Genomic DNA, 22,585 nt, shown 5'->3' with positions numbered 1-22,585 from the left:
GGAAATTGGGGAATTACAGGATGAATTGAATAAGAGATGCTTAGAGTCTAATTTTATTAAATATGATAATATTTTACAACAATCAGTGGCGCAGGGTAAATTGCAGATTATGGAGAGTAAACATTTAAAATATATGAGGGACAAATCCGATTATGACTCCAGTTCTGTCTATATATGGAATAAGAAGAAAAGAAATGAATTTAGACGTAATCAACCACAGTCTAAGAATAATAAAAACAAAAGGGGTAGAAGGAATAGAAGGGGTAGCAAATCTGTAACCTTTTCTGACACTGAGACTGACTATTCCTCAGATGACAGTAAAGTTACAGGAGGCCCACCAAATACAGTAGTTGGTGAGATTGCTACAACACAAAGTGCTACAGCTGCAACTGGTGCAGCAGGAGGTGCACCTTTGATGTCCACAGATGGAGGTAACACTCTAGAGTTAGTTGTTAGACCAAAGACCTCTGCTACTCAACAGATACAGTCTTCTAACTCCATGCAACAACCAGAATTACGACAAATAGAAATTGAGCAGGTTTTTCCATTGGTTCAGATACAAACAGGAGAGGGAACAAATCAGTCCAAAACATTGAATCAGGAGCGATATCAGCTAAGGGGCAGTCGTCCCCAAAGAAAGTACAAGTGAATAATGTAATAAATTTATCTAGTGTAGTATTGAGTTACAAACAGGAGTATGTACTTGGTTTGGGTTTAGGTTTTGCACCGTCATCTGATTTAATGTTTTTCAAACTATACTTGATGTCAACCGTTTGGTGAGGAACCTTACGTTGAAAAACATTTTGATAGTTCTAATACTTCACAGAATTGTCCTAATATACAGACTAGTGTACCAGTAACATCAAATTCCACACTTTACTTTTCTGAGTCCTGTGACAGTCTCTTTACAGATGTTGGACTCTGAGGCTAGGACTAATTCTGAGTGTGTTAGTATTGGACCTAAGTTCAAAAGTAAATCTATATCCAGTACAATCAAGAGGTTCTGTAATAGAAACTTTTCATGCAAGAGTAGAGACTGATATAGTAGCCTTGGGGGATATTGTAAAGCATGACAGAACTAAAAAGAAATTCAATCTCACTAGGTTACAGAGAGAAGCCCTGGTGTCACTGGAACAGAATAGTGCACTGGTAATTCGTCCAGCTGATAAGGGTGGAACAGAATAGTGCACTGGTAATTCGTCCAGCTGATAAGGGCGGATCAGTTGTGGTTATGGACAGGGTGATGTACATTTCTGAGGCCAATAGGCAATTAAATAATACACACAACTATGTCAAACTTTCAGGCGATCCTACTGGTGTGTTCAGAAGTGAGTTGATGGATCTTTTAGATGATGGGATGCAAGTTTTTTTTTTTTGGATCCACAAACAGTGGATTATTTAACAGTTGATTCTCCTAAAACCCCTTGGTTCCATCATCTACCTAAGGTTCATAAGTGGCATTGACTCACTCCTGGAACACACCTCTGAGTGGCTTGATGCCCTTCTACAGCCCCTTGTTGTTTCATTACATTCTTATATACGGGATACCAAACACATACTGAACAAATGGGATGATAAGGATTTTTGGCTCACGATAGATGCAGTGTCCTTATATTCCAGTGGCTTGAAAGCATTGGAATTCTATTTCATTTTACAAACTATGCCCATGAGTTTCAAGAATTTATTGTTAGGATAGCCAAGTTTCTTTTGACACATAACTTTTTTCGAGGGGGATTTCTTTCTCCAAAGATGTGGTACGGCCATGGGTGCAAAATTTGCCCCATCATATGCGAATTTATATCTAGGATGGTGGGAGATGGCACATATATTTGGAGAGGGAAATCCCTTCAGGCACTTTATTAGGATGTACAAGCACTTTATTGATGATTTGGTGTGGACCAGAACATTTCATTGTTGATTTTGTAGGTTATCTCAACAACGATGATATGGGTTTGCGGTTCACATTTGAGTACAATTCTAAATCCATAAATTTCTTGGATGTGACCTTAAAAGGTAATGAGGATGGTACCATTGACTCCAGTGTGCACAGCAAGCCAATCTCAGGTAATACACTTCTCCATGCCAACAGCAGCCACCCAGAGCATGTTAGATATGCAGTGGCTAACGGTCAGTTCACGAGATTGAAACTTAATTGTAGTAATCCTTCAGACTATTCGATGGCTGCTGATGACTTGGAGAGGAGGTTACAAGAAAGGAAGTACTCCAAGAGAGATATTGGAAGGGCAAGAAAAGAGGTAAATGACGTTGATAGGCACACTTTAATTACAGAAAATGAATCACGAGATAACCCTTCACAAACACAAGGAGTATACTTCGTAACAGGTTACAGCTCTCAATATACAAAAATTTGTGCTATCATCAAAAAGCATTTTGCCCTTTTGTCAGTGGATGATGGGTTGCAGGAGGTAGTCAAGAAAGGTTTGAGATGCTCTTACCGCAAGAGTCACTCTAGGGTCAAGGTTAGCACCTACACAACTCAAACAGATAGGGAGTTCCACCAGCTCATGGTTAAAAACATCCGGGTATGTTTAGATGTGGGCACAGAAAGTGTAGGCCTTGTGAATTTGTTTCAATTACTACCAACTTCAAGTCTTGTGTGACTGGAGAAACATTTGATATTCAATCATTTTTTAATTGCATGGCTGAGTGTGTAGTATATCTGTTAGAGTGCTCCCTATGCCACATCCAATATGTAGGGCTTACAGGGAGAGATGCCAACTCCAGGATTAGAGAGCACTTGTCCACTCTTACACAAGGTAAAGCTGCCATGCCATTAGTGCAGCATTTTGCCACTAGACATGACAAAACGATTGATTCTTTAAGGTGGTGTGTCATAGAAAAAGTAAGACCACCAAAAAGAGGTGGAGACCAGGAACGGATATTGGCAAAACAGGAGATGTACTGGATTTTTAGATTGGGAATGCGAATTCCCAAGGGTCTAAATTCCAAATATGACCTTATTAACTTTTGGGAATGAAATCATTTTTGGAGTATTGTGTTCCATCACGCTATTATTTATACTTTCTTTCTTCTTTCTTAATTTATTTTATATTTTTTTTATTTATTGATCTTCTAATCTTGAGTCCAGTACATCTCTCGTAGCCTCAAATATCTATTCAGATATATATTCAAATATTTGTCTATGTATTTAAGTTCTTGTTACTTAAACATTATTTTGTACAATATCATCCATATTACATGGAATACATATGGGGTGGTGGAGCGAGATAACTGCAAATAAATTTTGCTATATTAGAATTTCCCTCTATAGACAATACCTCTTTGTTTAGCAAATATATCTTCATATTAGCGACTTTAGATGGTATATCCTTGGTACTTATTGAATTACATTTCAGTACCATTATTATCAAGGGAAAAGCTATTTGGTAGAACTAGCATAAGCAATGTTATTCAAAAGTTTATAGGGTTCATTTCTTTGCTATGAATGCAGTCTAGCATCCTCCAATAGTTTACATTCTAAGACACAGTGACTGTGCTTTTTTCTTAACTCTGTGTTAGGGAAACAATATTGTTCCTTTAGGTTTTTATAGTGTTAGGAATAGTATACTAAGGGACTAAAACATTTTGTAAAGAAGGTATAGAGAATAATGTATATCTAATTCAATCATATGATATGTATTTAGGTTTATATTCACTTGATGAATCTGTTATTTCTATTGATAATGCTGCCTTTTTTGCTGGCAAAGCATTTGTTTCGCTTTGTTTTACTTTGTATCTATTTTATGAACATTGTTGTATTCCATATAAATTATGTATATCTTTTTGATATTAAGAATCTTTTGATCCTTTGTATATATATCTATTAAGAATGTGCATCCTTGTATTAACTGTAGACAAGAGTGAAGTACCGTTTGGTTATGGAATATCCTATCAAGAGCTATATATTTATTTTTAGGATACTAACTAAACTTACTAGGATGGGTACTTGTAGTTTCTTCCTATCCTCAATTTCGCAATTATGTTTTATTAACCCTATGTTTTCTTTTTATAGGTCTTCATATTTTTGCCATTTATATAAGTGTATCAAGTGTTTTGAGTTATTTAAACACAGAGTAGGCGTACTTTGTTATTAATTGAACATTTGTGAACCAATCTACTTTTAATGTGTGCTTTAAAAGAAGGGGGAGGAGACCCAACACCTATGGCTATGATTACGGCAAACGCCGAAACGCGTAAGCCAGTCTAGGTGTTATGCCTACTCTGCCTGAATTTTGCTTGTTCCATGAATTTTTAAGAAATTTGAAATAAAGTATGCTGATTTTATACGAACTGTCCGAACCTCTTGCTTCATCTGAGACATCTGCCAGACCTTTTTTGTAACAAAAAAGATAAAGACAGAGATTTGACGATAAACCTCTCTCCAAACCCTCTTGGAGAAAATGCAAAATACTAGGAATCCTAATTCTACTCCATGAGAAGGCCCTAGATCCACACCAATAGAGATATTTACGCCATATCTTATGATAAATTTTTCTAGTGACAGCTAACGAGCCTGAATCATGGTCTCAATGACCAAGTCAGAAAAAAACCCTGCTTGGATAATATTAAGCATTCAATCTCCAAGCAGTCAATTTCAGAGAAACCAGATTTGGGTGAAGGAGGGGCCCTTGAATTAGGTGGTCCTTCAATAACGGAAGTCTCCAAGGTGGCAGAGATGACATGTCCATCAGATCTGCATACCAAATCCTGCGAGGCTAAGCCGGTGCTATGAGGATCACTGATGCCCTCTCCTGCTTGATTCGAGCAATGACCCGAGGAAGAAAAGCAAATGGAGAAAGAAAGGTCTGTCTGCTCAGGAAATCCTCCTCCCAGTTGTCCACCAACGGGATGTGGATCGCCAACAGATAGCAAGAATGGGCCTTCGCCCACTGAATTATTTTGGATACCTCTGTCATCGCTAAGGAACTCCTCGTTCCTCCCTGATGATTGATGGAAGCCACTGACGTTATTTTATTAGACTGGAACCTGATAAACTGGACCAAGGCTAACTGAGGTCAGGCCAGAAGAAAATTGTAGATCACTGTCAGCTCCAGAATGTTTATAGGAAGAACAGACTCATCCTGAGTCCAAACCCCCTGAGCCCTTAGGGAGCCCCAAACTGCTCCCCACCCTAGAAGGCTTGCATCTGTTGTCACAATCACCCAAGATGGTCAGCAAAAGCAGGTTCCCTGGGGAAGATGATTCAGAGAGAAGCAACAATGAAGAGAATCCCTTGTCTCCTGCTCCAGTAGCATTCGAGGAGACAAATATGTATAATCTCTGATCCATTGCCTGAGCATGCTTAACTGCAGAGGTCTGAGATGGAACCGAGCCAATGGGATGATGTCCATTGCCGCCACTATCAGCTCAATCACTTCCATGCACTGAGGCACTGAAGGCCGAGGTGTGGACTGAATGACTAGACAAGTATCGATAATCTCTAATTTCCTGACATTCTGAAAATTCTTCATTGATATGGAATCTTATGGTTCTCAAGAAAGTTACCCTTGTGCTTGGGACTAAGGAACTCTTCTCCAAATTTACCTTCCACCCGTGAGTTAATGGGAAGGATAACATGTCCGTGTGAAATCTTGCTTGCTGTAAGGACGGCGCATGCACTAGGATGTTGTCCAGATAGGGCGCCACTGCAATGCCCCGTAACCGAAGCACCACCAACAGCGATCTCAGAGCCTTTATGAAAACTCTGAGAGCTGTGGCAAGACTGAAAGGAAGAGCCACGACCTTGAAGCATTTGTCCAGAAAGGCAAACCTTAGAACTTGAGACGATTCTTGTGAATGGCACATGAAGATACATGTCCTTTAAATCCACTGTTGACATAAAATGACCCTCTTGGATCAAGGGAGAATGGAACGAATAGTCTCCATCTTGAAGGACGGTACACTAAGAAATTTGTTTAGACTCTTGAAATCTAAAAAGTAATCTGAAGGTTCCCTCTCTTTTTGGGAACCACAAATCGATTGGAAGAAAAAAACCCAGAAACTGTATTGGAACTGGAACAATCACTCCCAGGTCTGAGAGGTCTCCTACTCAGTGTAAGAACGCCTCTCCTTTTGACTGATCTGCCGATAATCTTGAAAGCAGAAACCTGCCTCTGGGAAGAAAACTTTTGAACTCTAATTTGAATCCCTGGAACATTATCTTCTATTACCCAGAGATTCTGAACATCTTGAACCCAAACCTGAACGAAGACGGAAAGTCTGCCCCCTACAAGATCCGATCCCGGATCAGGGGCATGTCCTTCATGCTGTCTTTGATTCAACAGCAGGCTATTTGGATTTTTTTTTTTAAATTCTTTAAATTTCAAAAGAGATTATTTCCGCCAAGCCATGTCCCAACAAGGTCTTCCCCTTGTAAGGAATCGCTAAAATCTTAGACTTAGAGCATACATCCGTAGAACAAGGCTCTAACCATAAGGCTCTGTGAGCTGGAACAGAGAAACCTGAAACCTATGCTCCCTGATAACTTGAAGGGAAGAATTTGAAATAAAGGAAGTAGCCCATTTGAAAGCTTTTATCCTGTCCTGGATTTTATCCAGGGGAGTTTCTGACTTAGTAGCATCAGACAACGCATCAAACCAATATGCTGTTGCACTAGTGATGGTAGAAAAGTACACCGCTGGTTGCCATTGTAAGCCCTGGTGTACATCCCTTTTCTAATTTTTGTCCATAGGAACTGTGAAAAAAACACAACTATCCTCTAGGGGTATCGTAGTTCTCTTAGCTAAGCTGGAAATATAGGGAATGCGGTCTCTTCCATTCCTTATAACTTGCTGGACGCACTAGGATAGAGTACACCAGTAGTGTCGGAGTCTCCCAGGGTAGCTAAAACCTCCTAAAGTAACAAATGGAGATGTTCAAGCTAGAAAACTGAAAGAAAAACAACCTCAGGATCAAATAAGATATTATTCATCTCTCTCAGATAATCCCGAAGTATCTTCCTCCTTTAGGTAACAGGTAAGAACCATTTGGAATAGCAACTACTGAATCAATCACCCTAAATGATTGAAAATAATTCCTCTAGTAATGTTTTCTACCACGTGGGAAAAACATATAATGCATGAAATGCAGAGTAACTCCGAGTGGAGTGTGAGAGGAAGCGCAGGGCACTGCATGTGGGCCATAAAATTTTGTGGGACACTATAGGAGAAATTTGTGGCATAGACCATTGTCAACAGACTCCTAAACAGGAAAAGCCTTAGAAGGAGTAGATTAAAAAAAAGTAAAAATTTTTACTAAAAAAAAATAAAAAACGTTACTGTTTCTTTAAATTTTAAAAAGTAACATTTTGTGTGTGCTCTTGTACCATCCTAAGTCACAAAGGATGAATTAAACAAACAACTGAAATTCTTTTAATAAAATTAACACACAAAAAAATGTTACTGTCTCTTTAAATTTTAAACTAACTTTCTTTTTGCGTGCAGGAATGAGTTAGATTAGCAAGCAAATATTGTAGCACCTACTTACACCTCAGATATTGTACCGAGGTGCCCATCTGTCCATCAGTACCCAATATTTAAATGCAGTAAGACTCATTTAACACCTCAGCTTAATGACAGAAAAATACATTTTAAACTGTACGTTAATATACATAAGCAAGTCTGAAGCGCTGTACTTTTAATAGTGCTGGCTGGACCCGCATTGAGAAGGAAAAAACTAAAGACTGTGTTAGATGCTCTGCCTTCCGATATCGTAATTGACCGCAATCTAACACAGCCTCAACGTAGCTCCGCCCCGCATGGGCGTGATAACACTCTATTTCCCGGCACCATTATGAATGTGCCCTGAAATAGAGGATAATGCAGCCCTAAACGGCGCCAAAAGTAACTCCGCCCATCGTGGGCGTATCAATAAATAATCTTCCGGTCGCCATTAATATGTATAGATAGGCCACCGGGAGCTAACTTAATTTTGTACACTCTGTTAAGAAATTGGGGACGATTGTGCTACCGCATGTTAGGTAGCTCTATAGCCCAAATGAGTGACCCAAACAACCATCTCCTGAGTCCTTATCACTTTGTCCCAAGTGATTGAGGCCCCCAGAGTACAAGCCACATTTAGTCCCCTTAGCCCCAATGCCTGCTAAAAATATGTGCTGTCACAGGATCCCCTCCCTTTATATGAATAGGAGGTATGTCCTAATAAAGAAGTTATGTCAAAATAAAGTGCTCCACTTCCTCTGAGATATTCCCAGACCCAGAATAAAAAGTTAGCACTTTCCTTTAAAATCTGCCCGACAGCAGGGCAGCTCAGCAGGTTTGCGAGGTCCTCTCCCTCACATAGCCCTGTGGAAAAAGGATAAAGCCTGAGTAATCTTGCTTAGGCTATCAGGATTAGGGCAGCATAACTGTATGGGAGGCGCAGTGAGAATTATGTCCCACAAGTTCCCATTGCTCTAAAGCCACCAATGCTCTACTGTAGAGACTGATATGGACTATGGCTACACCCTAGGACAAAGCAGCACAATCTGGCACTACTTTAAAAATAATAAACTCTTGATTGAAGAATCTTTTCTAATACCTCACTTTGCCACTTCCTATCACTAACGTAGGCAAAGAGAATGACTGGGGTGGGAGGGAAGGGAGGAGCTATTTAACAGCTCTGCTGTGGTGCTCTTTGTCTCCTCCTGCTGACCAGGAGGTGAATATCCCATTAGTAATTAAGATGATCCGTGGACTCATCTTGTCTTAAAAAAAGAAAACACTTAATCTCCTGAAGGACAAAGAGAATCAGTCCGGATACCCAAACTATTTTTCCGGATGGATCCTAAAATGTAGAAAGTTATACTTAAGTTTATACAAAAGTTTAATAAATCTGTACATGACATAAGCATCAGATGTAGTATACATGTACCTACTTAAACATATGCACATATTCAGACTTATGTGGCCTTACTGACTAGAGGAGCAGCACATATACTTGTAAATCCATGTCCTGAATAAGCAGAGAGTGCGTATACAAAGTAAATACACAATGTACATAGTTCATGAAAATGTTTATGATTAATGCTCAGTGTTTGCATACAAATAAATCACTCATACAATGGCATAAAAGAGATACCAATAGATCTCATCTCTAAAGGATCACCACTGTTGTACTAAAATACAGATAAATCCTGCAGGACTGCATTTGGAATTAAACATGCAGAGTACAATGCATGAAAGGTATATACCTAGAGAGGCACATACTATAGAATTGTGTACGCTAATAACATAGGACATAGGTCTTGCAGATCTACAGAGACAGAAGTTCTGCCTATGTAAAAAATATTATGTGTGCTGCTAAACATGCAATGAACATAAACAGCGTTTAGTGATTTGTGTATCAAAATAGCATAAAGAACCTGCATGAGGGGGCGGAGTCTAGCCACGCAGGACGATGGCAGCCAAATTCTAGTGCTCCTAGGCCCCATGGCAGGCTAAATACTATAATTAAAGGCTGGAGCGCACTTGACACCTCAAAATATATCACTATAAGAGGGGTGACATCACAGAACACAGGCAAGGTGTGCGACCTTGCGCAGAACCAGTAAAACTAACAGCAAAGACAAAAAAAAAAAAAAGGTCCGCAGCAGAGCACCGAGGGGACGACCGGCAACAGATGAGAACATAAAATCAGCGGGACCACATCTTTCACGCCGCCCGACTAAACAAGTGGAAAACAGCGGTGACTAGAAATCATAACAGCGAAGGTGGTTGAAAATACAAGCAGCGGTCAGAGTGACAGTGTCGAAATACTCCAGCACAGAAGAACGGCCCACCGCAATACCGGCAAAGAGCAAGGATACCGGGTAAGACAACACACACACCCGACCTAGCAACTTACCGGACCAGAGGACAGTGAATTGGCTTTGGATCAGGGGAGCAGCAGGGACAGAAGGGCAGCGGGGTCCACACAGACCACGCTGCTCTTGTGGAGCGCAGCAGCGGCCATCTTGGCCCAGGCCCAGACCTGGACACACACCATAGTCACACGCCGAACAAAACAGCCAGGGGATATCAACCTCCCTACTACAACCCTTGATACACATTTCATAAGCCCTATAGGGCTACTTAAGAGTATAGCATTGCAATATTAAAACCGCAAACTGGGGCATAACAACAAAAAGAAAAATAGAATAAAAAAAAATATAATAAAAAAATAGAACAAAACAAACTGGGTGTAAGAAGACACAGAATACACACTGGTAAAAATAAACAAAACTACAAATCACTAACGCAGCAGGAAAGGAGACACTGCTCTGTACAACAAAGCAATGACAAGTAAAACATCCACTAAAGGGGACAAACATACTAGATCCAGAACACTTGGGCAATACTTAAAGCCTATGGAACAACAGGATTATATGCCACCTAATTCTCCCTGCCCAGGAGGGATACAAACTGACAGTGTAGAGACTGCACAAAATGATCTCCCTCTCAACTATGTCACAAAAAACGATCTTGTCTCCCTTACAACTAAGGACGATATGAAAATTTTTATGCATGAAGTCAGATCACTATACAAAGACCTCCACAAGGACATATCGGCGGTTTCTGACAGGGTAACTATTATAGAGGAGGAAAGGGCCACCATAAACACAGATGTCAACCACCTTACAAATAAAATAACAAGAAGACATAATACAATCCTTAAGTGATAAAATTGAGGATTTGGACAATCGCGGCCGCCGCAATAATTTGCGCGTCAAGGGAGTACCAGAGACTGTATAACCATCAGCCCTGAACGGCTACATACAAGACCTATTCCGTACAATTAAAGGTAAACCTAATGCACCTGAGATTCTAATTGAAAGAGCCCACAGGGCCCTAAGGGCCAAGCCACCACCAAAAGCCCCGCCACGTGACATCATAATCAAACTACTGAATTTCCAAGACAAGGAGGAAATCATAAACTGTGCAAGAGTGAAACAACCTCTTCAACACGCAGGAATACCGTTACAGATCTTCAGTAACATAAGCCCCACTACGCTACAAAAGAGAAGATCCTTGTCACATATCACGTCTACACTACAACGCAATAAAATACCATACAGATGGGGCTTCCCTGTGGCCATAATAGCTACCAAAGATAACAAAACAGCAGTATACCGTAATGAAAACGACATAGATCAGTTTTGTCAGACACTATCTATAGACATTCCAAACAACCCAACACCTCCGGAGAACGTTACATCTGCAGACCATTACAACAACAGCCCTGAAGAAAGCAGGCCAAAATAGTATCTAACATCGGGCCTGAGGATTCAATTCGCTTACAAAGGCACCAAGATCAAATAAGAAAGAAAACAGACCGCTCAAATGGGATTAGGTAAGATGCCCTCGGGCCCAAATCATTGCCATTACAGGTCTAGAACACTGAATAATTGACACTTTTGGCCTGAGATATGACCTAGACTACCATACACTCCCATAAGGGAACTATGAACATGTAATGCAACCAAAAGACACTCTACCCCAAGTTAAGACTATGTTATGCTTCGTGTTAGCTCTCAGTTAAATGATACATCGCTAATAGCCCTGAGCGTTTATACTAGTTATTGTGTTAATACTGTTCTGATGTCATAAGTTATTTTGACAATTCTGTAGATAGGGAGAATGTCTGACAATAGATAAGTTAAAAAAGACATACATGCTCAGACGCATAATGTAATCTACAGGAATTAAGGAATGTGCTGTAGTTCATCAGAAATTACTAAATTGCATACTGTTCTGAGTTAAGTTATTAATAATATGTTGCAGTGTTGTATTCTTACTGCCAATGTTATAAAAATGTGTTTTGAATTTATGGATGTTGCACACCCACTTGTTCACACTTCAGTTACCCTCCACCCCTCACTCACAGAGGGTAAAGTGCCCTCTCTTACGACACACACTAAAGACTACAACTAGCCCAAGCCATGGGGACACATCCCCTGACCTTTTACTCTCACTTTCAGGCACGCAATACCTGAACTTTTTCTATTAACTATACTACTTTCCCCTTCTCTCCACTTCTCTCACCCTTTTTCTCTTACTACTACCTTCTAGCTATCCTCCCCTCTCGGCTTGACCTAACTCTCCCCCATACCTAACCCACTTAGCACACCTACTGCCTATCCCAAAAATCTTGGCGTTGAACTTCCAACACTAGATACAATACACAATAGTGGTACACCCACTGAAAAATGCCTCACCCCATACATAAGATAAATCAAAAAATCTAGCATTCGATTACCTTAATGACACTAAGTCAGGGGACTGAATAGTCCAGGAAAACGCTCTATTGCTACAAAAGAACTCTCTAGACATAATCACTCTATTATATATGTGCAGGAAACACATTTCCAAAGAGGGAAGGAACCTAAATGGTCAAACCCTAAGTTCCCAAACATGTACTTTGCATCCGGGACTAAAAAAAAGAATGGTGTAGGAATTTTATTCCATAGATCAACACCCCTACAAACAACATCAATAATAAGAGACCCAGAGGGTAGGTACATTCTGATTGTAGGACTGCTATATAGAAGGCCCATAACATTTATAAATGCATATTTCTCCAACACGGAACAACACTGTTTCATCAAAAAAATTCACAACTCATATTGGACAACAGAAAGGGCACACTCATTCTCGGGGGGGGGGGATTTTAATATCCCTCTCGATCCGCAGTGGGACACATCAAATAACCTCTCAAGCGTTCCTAAATCTACATTAAAATCGATCAAAACAACACTAACTGACCTCAATCTGCATGACATTTGGCGCACTCTAAACGTTACTACTAAAGACTATACCTACTTCTCTTCAGTCTATAAAAAATACTCTCGCATAGACTATCTCTTCACAGATTCATTAGGCTTGACTACGATTACCGAATGCGACATAGGCACAATATCTTGGACCGATCATGCTCCAGTTACTTGCACAATCATTTGGCCAGAAACACCTATTACTGACTTTATTTGGCGGCTAGACGATCACCTACTGACAGACCCACCGACTGTGGAAACAATGGGGAAGATGATACTGGAATATTTCACACTCAACCCAGACTCAGACACATCGAGCTCCATAACATGGGAAGCACATAAATGTGTTATTAGAGGGGAATTTATTAAGATCAGAGCAAGAAAGCTAATAGAGAGACGTGCCAAACACGATCACATACACTCCTCTATACAGAAACTTGAGCAGGCACACAAAAAAGAACCAAATAATCAAGCGATATTGACAGAGCTCACACAGAATAGAAAAGACTTAAAAGAGTTCCTAATACAGGAATCACAGAGACAGGCCTTCTACATCAGGCAACTATACTACGACCAAGGAAGCAAACCGGGAAAATTATTGGCGAGGGCGACAAAGCAAAAAATACAAATCATACATACACTCTATAAAACGAGAGAACTCCTCACTGGTTAAAGACAGTAAGGGAATAGCGGCTGAGTTTAGACGATTTTATCATGCCCTATACAATTTAAAAAATGCATCCCCTACCTCAATTCCAACACAGTCAGACGAAATACATGCAAAAATAGCACACTACATGGCAAACCTTCCCATAGTTGGGTTGGGGGACGAGGAGAGGACAGACTTGGACTCCCCAATAACAGAACAAGAAATTGGAAAAGCAATAAAAGAACTCCCCTCCGGAAAAAGCCCTGGCCCTGACGGATTCTCCATTAAATACTACAAAATATACAAAGCTATCCATATACCGCATCTCGCTTCCCTATTTAACAATTTAATACATACTAAATCCCTATCTCCCAGAATGCTGGAGGCCCATATCACAGTCCTACCTAAGCCAGGAAGATCACATGACAGACCCAGTAACTACAGACCAATCTCACTACTGAATGTAGATGTAAAGATACTAGCCAAAGTCCTGGCCAACAGGCTTAATAAATACTTACCCAAACATATCAACAGACCAAGTTGGCTTCGTCCCAGGCAGGGAAGCCAAAGATAATACCATCAGAGCTCAGCGCATTATAGATTATGCGATTCACCATGGCTGCCCACTAACCCTATTCGCATCGGACACTGAAAAAGCTTTCGATAGGGTGGATTGGACATTCCTGAAATTGGCCATGACTAAAATGAACTTTGGAGAGAATTTTCTCCATATGGTTTTCTCCCTCTACTCAGATCCCAACGCAAAAGTGAAGGTAAATGGGGCACTATCAGACCCATTTCCCATATCTAATGGAACCCGTCAGGGCTGCCCTCTCTCCCCTTTGTTATTCTTATTATCATTTGAAATTCTAGCCCAGAAAATTAGACACAACACAAGTATTAAAGGTATCCAAATAGGGAAAGAGAACACAAATTAATGATGTACGCAGACGACATCCTCTTCTCCCTGACCAATATTGAACACTCCATACCAGCCCTCATTTCAGAATTACGAGACTATGGTCAAGTTTCTAATTTTCACCTGAATGTGTCCAAGTCTGAACTCCTCAACGTCACATCTCCCCCACACCTGGTTCACCAACTAGCCTCAGAACTGGGCCTAACTATAGCTTCAGAGAAGATAAAATACTTAGGAGTATTCTTGACGGCCAACCTAAACTCTTATTTTAAACACAATTATTTGCAACTTAAAAAAGAAATATCTGACGATCTACGTTCATGGAATTGCAAACCCTTGTCTTTGCTAGGCAGAATAGGTATCATTACAATGAACATACTGCCAAGGCTACTGTATTTATTTCAAACACTCCCGATAGCTATACCTAGGGGGTTCATACGACAAGTACAAAACATTATAGACAACTTAATATGGGCCGGGAGACGGAGTAGGGTACAGAGACAAACCATGTTCCTACCCAGAGAAAGGGGTGGATTGGGTGTGCCAAACTTGGCATTGTATAGGAGAGCTACCCTGTTGCAACAGATACTGGAATGGAGCCACAACACCGGCCAAAAAGCATGGGTTCAGGTTGATAATCACGTATTGGGGAGAGGAAATTCGGCATCACTAGCATGGACGGAACCAGGGAAGCGCCCAGACATATTACATCACTATCCTAGCATATCAGAAACCCTTGTGGAATGGGACAAGACCATAGCTACCAACCCCCATATTTCAACTAGAATAGGCCCACTCCTCCCCATCATAGAAAAACATAATTTATGTAAGAACTTACCTGATAAATTCATTTCTTTCATATTAGCAAGAGTCCATGAGCTAGTGACGTATGGGATATACATTCCTACCAGGAGGGGCAAAGTTTCCCAAACCTCAAAATGCCTATAAATACACCCCTCACCACACCCACAATTCAGTTTAACGAATAGCCAAGAAGTGGGGTGATAAAAAAGTGCAAAAGCATATAAAATAAGGAATTGGAATAATTGTGCTTTATACAAAATCATAACCACCACAAAAAAAGGGCGGGCCTCATGGACTCTTGCTAATATGAAAGAAATGAATTTATCAGGTAAGTTCTTACATAAATTATGTTTTCTTTCATGTAATTAGCAAGAGTCCATGAGCTAGTGACGTATGGGATAATGACTACCCAAGAAGTGGATCTTTCCACACAAGAGTCACTAGAGAGGGAGGGATAAAATAAAGACAGTCAATTCCTGCTGAAAATAATCCACACCCAAAATAAAGTTTAACGAAAAACATAAGCAGAAGATTCAAACTGAAACCGCTGCCTGAAGTACTTTTCTACCAAAAACTGCTTCAGAAGAAGAAAATACATCAAAATGGTAGAATTTAGTAAAAGTATGCAAAGAGGACCAAGTTGCTGCTTTGCAGATCTGGTCAACCGAAGCTTCATTCCTAAACGCCCAGGAAGTAGAAACTGACCTAGTAGAATGAGCTGTAATCCTTTGAGGCGGAGTTCTACCCGACTCAACATAGGCAAGATGAATTAAAGATTTCAACCAAGATGCCAAAGAAATGGCAGAAGCTTTCTGGCCTTTTCTAGAACCGGAAAAGATAACAAATAGACTAGAAGTCTTACGAAAAGATTTCGTAGCTTCAACATAATATTTCAAAGCTCTAACAACATCCAAAGAATGCAACGATTTCTCCTTAGAATTCTTAGGATTAGGACATAATGAAGGAACCACAATGTCTCTACTAATGTTGTTGGAATTCACAACTTTAGGTAAAAATTCAAAAGAAGTTCGCAACACCGCCTTATCCTGATGAAAAATCAGAAAAGGAGACTCACAAGAAAGAGCAGATAATTCAGAAACTCTTCTGGCAGAAGAGATGGCCAAAAGGAACAAAACTTTCCAAGAAAGTAATTTAATGTCCAATGAATGCATAGGTTCAAACGGATGAGCTTGAAGAGCTCCCAGAACCAAATTCAAACTCCAAGGAGGAGAAATTGACTTAATGACAGGTTTTATACGAACCAAAGCTTGTACAAAACAATGAATATCAGGAAGAATAGCAATCTTTCTGTGAAAAAGAACAGAAAGAGCAGAGATTTGTCCTTTCAAAGAACTTGCGGACAAACCCTTATCTAAACCATCCTGAAGGAACTGTAAAATTCTCGGTATTCTAAAAGAATGCCAGGAAAAATGATGAGAAAGACACCAAGAAATATAAGTCTTCCAGACTCTATAATATATCTCTCGTGATACAGATTTACGAGCCTGTAACATAGTATTAATCACAGAGTCAGAGAAACCTCTTTGACCAAGAATCAAGCGTTCAATCTCCATACCTTTAAATTTAAGGATTTCAGATCCTGATGGAAAAAAGGACCTTGTGACAGAAGGTCTGGTCTTAACGGAAGAGTCCACGGTTGGCAAGAGGCCATCCGGACAAGATCCGCATACCAAAACCTGTGAGGCCATGCCGGAGCTACCAGCAGAACAAACGAGCATTCCTTCAGAATCTTGGAGATTACTCTTGGAAGAAGAACTAGAGGCGGAAAGATATAGGCAGGATGATACTTCCAAGGAAGTGATAATGCATCCACTGCCTCCGCCTGAGGATCCCGGGATCTGGACAGATACCTGGGAAGTTTCTTGTTTAGATGGGACGCCATCAGATCTATTTCTGGAAGTATCCACATTTGAACAATCTGAAGAAATACATCTGGGTGAAGAGACCATTCGCCCGGATGCAACGTTTGGCGACTGAGATAATCCGCTTCCCAATTGTCTACACCTGGGATATGAACCGCAGAGATTAGACAGGAGCTGGATTCCGCCCAAACCAAAATTCGAGATACTTCTTTCATAGCCAGAGGACTGTGAGTCCCTCCTTGATGATTGATGTATGCCACAGTTGTGACATTGTCTGTCTGAAAACAAATGAACGATTCTCTCTTCAGAAGAGGCCAAAACTGAAGAGCTCTGAAAATTGCACGGAGTTCCAAAATATTGATCGGTAATCTCACCTCCTGAGATTCCCAAACTCCTTGTGCCGTCAGAGATCCCCACACAGCTCCCCAACCTGTGAGACTTGCATCTGTTGAAATTACAGTCCAGGTCGGAAGCACAAAAGAAGCCCCCTGAATTAAACGATGGTGATCTGTCCACCATGTTAGAGAGTGTCGAACAATCGGTTTTAAAGATATTAATTGAGATATCTTCGTGTAATCCTTGCACCATTGCTTCAGCATACAGAGCTGAAGAGGTCGCATGTGAAAACGAGCAAAGGGGATCGCGTCCGATGCAGCAGTCATAAGACCTAGAATTTCCATGCATAAGGCTACCGAAGGGAATGATTGTGACTGAAGGTTTCGACAAGCTGTAATCAACTTTAGACGTCTCTTGTCTGTTAAAGACAGAGTCATGGACACTGAATCCATCTGGAAACCCAGAAAGGTTACCCTTGTCTGAGGAATCAAAGAACTTTTTGGTAAATTGATCCTCCAACCATGATCTTGAAGAAACAACACAAGTCGATTCGTATGAGATTCTGCTAAATGTAAAGACTGAGCAAGTACCAAGATATCGTCCAAATAAGGAAATACCACAATACCCTGTTCTCTGATTACAGACAGCAGGGCACCGAGAACCTTTGTAAAAATTCTTGGAGCTGTAGCTAGGCCAAACGGCAGAGCCACAAACTGGTAATGCTTGTCCAGAAACGAGAATCTCAGGAACTGATAATGATCTGGATGAATCGGAATATGCAGATATGCATCCTGTAAATCTATTGTGGACATATAATTCCCTTGCTGAACAAAAGGTAAGATAGTCCTTACAGTTACCATCTTGAACGTTGGTATCCTTACATAACGATTCAATATTTTTAGATCCAGAACTGGTCTGAAAGAATTCTCCTTCTTTGGTACAATGAAGAGATTTGAATAAAACCCCATCCCCTGTTCCGGAACTGGAACTGGCATAATTACTCCAGTCAACTCTAGATCTGAAACACATTTCAGAAATGCTTGAGCTTTTACTGGATTTACTGGGACACGGGAAAGAAAAAATCTCTTTGCAGGAGGTCTCAACTTGAAACAAATTCTGTACCCTTCTGAAACAATGCTCTGAATCCAAAGATTGTGAACAGAATTGATCCAAATTTCCTTGAAAAAACGTAACCTGCCCCCTACCAGCTGAGCTGGAATGAGGGCCGCACCTTCATGTGGACTTAGAAGCAGGCTTTGCCTTTCTAGCTGGCTTGGATTTATTCCAGACTGGAGATGGTCTCCAAACTGAAACTGCTCCTGAGGATGAAGGATCAGGCTTTTGTTCTTTGTTGAAACGAAAGGAACGAAAACGATTATTAGCCCTGTTTTTACCTTTAGATTTTTTATCCTGTGGTAAAAAAGTTCCTTTCCCACCAGTAACAGTTGAAATAATGGAATCCAACTGAGAACCAAATAATTTGTTACCCTGGAAAGAAATGGAAAGTAAAGTTGATTTAGAAGCCATATCAGCATTCCAAGTTTTAAGCCATAAAGCTCTTCTAGCTAAAATAGCTAGAGACATAAACCTGACATCAACTCTGATAATATCAAAAACGGCATCACAGATAAAATTATTAGCATGTTGAAGAAGAATAATAATATCATGAGAATCACGATGTGTTACTTGTTGCGCTAAAGTTTCCAACCAAAAAGTTGAAGCTGCAGCAACATCAGCCAAAGATATAGCAGGTCTAAGAAGATTACCTGAACACAGATAAGCTTTTCTTAGAAAGGACTCAATTTTCCTATCTAGAGGATCCTTAAACGAAGTACCATCTGACGTAGGAATAGTAGTACGTTTAGCAATGGTAGAAATAGCCCCATCAACTTTAGGGATCTTGTCCCAAAATTCTAATCTGTCAGACGGCACAGGATATAATTGCTTAAAACGTTTAGAAGGAGTAAATGAATTACCCAAATTATCCCATTCTTTGGAAATTACTGCAGAAATAGCATCAGGGACAGGAAAAACTTCTGGAATAACTACAGGAGTTTTAAAAACCTTATTTAAACGTTTAGATTTAGTATCAAGAGGACCAGAATCCTCTATTTCTAAAGCAATTAGGACTTCTTTAAGTAAAGAACGAATAAATTCCATTTTAAATAAATATGAAGATTTATCCGCATCAACCTCTGAGACAGAATCCTCTGAACCAGAGGAATCATCAGAATCAGAATGATGATGTTCAGTTAAAAATTCATCTGTAAGGAGAGAAGTTTTAAAAGATTTTTTACGTTTACTAGAAGGAGAAATAACAGACATAGCCTTCTTTATGGATTCAGAAACAAAATCTCTTATATTATCAGGAACATTCTGCACCTTAGATGTTGAAGGAACTGCAACAGGCAATGGTACTTACTAAAGGAAATATTATCTGCTTTAACAAGTTTGTCATGACAATCAATACAAACAACAGCTGGAGGAATAGCTACCAAAAGTTTACAGCAGATACACTTAGCTTTGGTAGATTCAGCACTTGACAGCGATTTTCCTGTAGTATCTTCTGACTCAGATGCAACGTGAGACATCTTGCAATATGTAAGAGAAAAAACAACATATATATAAAGCAAAATTGATCAAATTCCTTAAATGACAGTTTCAGGAATGGGAAAAAATGCCAAAGAACAAGCTTCTAGCAACCAGAAGCAATAAAAAATGAGACTTAAATAATGTGGAGACAAAAGTGACGCCCATATTTTTTCGCGCCAAATAAGACGCCCACATTATTTGGCGCCTAAATGCTTTTTGGCGCCAAAAATGACGCCACATCCGGAACGCCGACATTTTTGGCGCAAAATAACGTCAAAAAATGACGCAACTTCCGGCGACACGTATGACGCCGGAAACGGAAATAGAATTTTTGCGCCAAAAAAGTCCGCGCCAAGAATGACGCAATAAAATGAAGCATTTTCAGCCCCCGCGAGCCTAACAGCCCACAGGGAAAAAGTCAAATTTTAAGGTAAGAAAAAAAATGTTAAATTAAAATGCATTATCCCAAATATGAAACTGACTGTCTGAAAATAAGGAAAGTTGAACATTCTGAGTCAAGGCAAATAAATGTTTGAATACATATATTTAGAACTTTATAAACAAAGTGCCCAACCATAGCTAGGAGTGTCACAGAAAATAAGACTTACTTACCCCAGGACACTCATCTACATATAGTAGATAGCCAAACCAGTACTGAAACGAGAATCAGTAGAGGTAATGGTATATATAAGAGTATATCGTCGATCTGAAAAGGGAGGTAAGAGATGAATCTCTACGACCGATAACAGAGAACCTATGAAATAGACCCCTTAGAAGGAGATCACTGCATTCAAATAGGCAATACTCTCCTCACATCCCTCTGACATTCACTGCACGCTGAGAGGAAAACCGGGCTCCAACTTGCTGCGGAGCGCATATCAACGTAGAATCTAGCACAAACTTACTTCACCACCTCCATCGGAGGCAAAGTTTGTAAAACTGAATTGTGGGTGTGGTGAGGGGTGTATTTATAGGCATTTTGAGGTTTGGGAAACTTTGCCCCTCCTGGTAGGAATGTATATCCCATACGTCACTAGCTCATGGACTCTTGCTAATTACATGAAAGAAATGTGGATCTCCCACTAGGAAACACCACTATCACACACAAGCCCTCTTACAGACTTGGATACGGAACACTACATTTCGTCACAGAACACGGGACTATAGCCCCGTTGGAAAACCTACAGCAATGGGACAAAAAAATGTTCCCTACATGGCTGGCACGTACACGATTAATACATTACATAAGCAAACACAGTCACAAATCTAGTATGCAGAGAGAGCTCACAACCTTTGAAAAACTGTGCACACAAGACACCCCACCTAGACACACAATCTCTTTAATTTACAAACTCTTGCTCCTACCAAATGATAAAACAATGCCGACTTATGTAAGATCATGAAATACAGAAATGGGCATAGAGATTGAGGACACAATGTGGGTTAAGTCATTTAGCATAGCTACATCTGCATCAACATCAGCCTCAATTCAGGAGATGCACATAAAATTTATCAGTAGGTGGTACTTAACACCACACAGACTACATAAGATCAACCCTCAGATTAGTGACCAATGTTGGAGGACCTGCGGACAGGTCGGTACGATACAACACATATGGTGGGACTGCCCTTACATAGTGGAGTTTTGGAAATCAGTCTTTAGATCTATATCCTCAGTGCTGGAACTAAATATTACGCCCAACTTCCACCACTTAATGTTTCTGCAACTCCCGAAGGTACAAAATAAACTACATAAAATTATCCTCCTCATAATGTTAAACAGTGCCAAGAAACTCATACCAAAAAGATGGAAGTCCAACACACCACCGACAATTGGGGAATGGCATGCCCAAACCACAGACATTCTACATTTGGAGCGATTACATTACCTAACAACAAATAATATACAATTCCACCAAGGACTTTTAGACCTCTGGAAAGGAGTTCAACTATTATAAACAAACAGGACCATTAACTTAACTAGGCAACAACGCCGAGATGTAAAACATGATTACCCCTATACCCCTTCCTCCCCCACCTCATACCCTCCTATCTATCTTTCTTCAACTTTTTTTTTTTCTCTCTCTATCACCTACCTTCTCATTGACCACACTTAATAACAGAAACAGGAGTCAACCTACACACTAACATTCAGACCATATACCAAACTGCAAAGAAGATCTGCTGTTGACGGAGATATTCGATATATGGAAACAGTAAAGATATGACAAATCACTTCATTTACTGTATTGTCGGACAAATTTTGCATTGATATGTAATTCTGTGTGGTTGACAATGTTATTTATATTGTAATATACCTATTCTTCAATAAAAATATTTTTTTTTTTTTTTTTTTTTTTTTTTAAAAAAAGAACCTGCATGAGGTACAATACTGCAAATAATATTCCAAAGAGCGTAAAATATACAACAGTATATAAATTGCAGACTGACAAAAAAAAATCTGTATACATCCCCTGGCAATGATTGGAGCATAATACTTTATTGACTTATAAATAAGTATTAATAGCGCTGATAGTTATAAGAAATGGTAATGGCACCACATGTCATTATGTGCAGTACAATATATACTTGCATATATCATAAATAGGGTACACTGTAGATCACATAAGAAT

This window comes from Bombina bombina, chromosome 11 (assembly GCF_027579735.1).
Source record: "Bombina bombina isolate aBomBom1 chromosome 11, aBomBom1.pri, whole genome shotgun sequence".
NCBI lineage: Eukaryota > Metazoa > Chordata > Amphibia > Anura > Bombinatoridae > Bombina > Bombina bombina.
The sequence above is the reverse complement of the archived record's forward strand: the minus strand, read 5'-3'. Positions refer to the sequence as shown.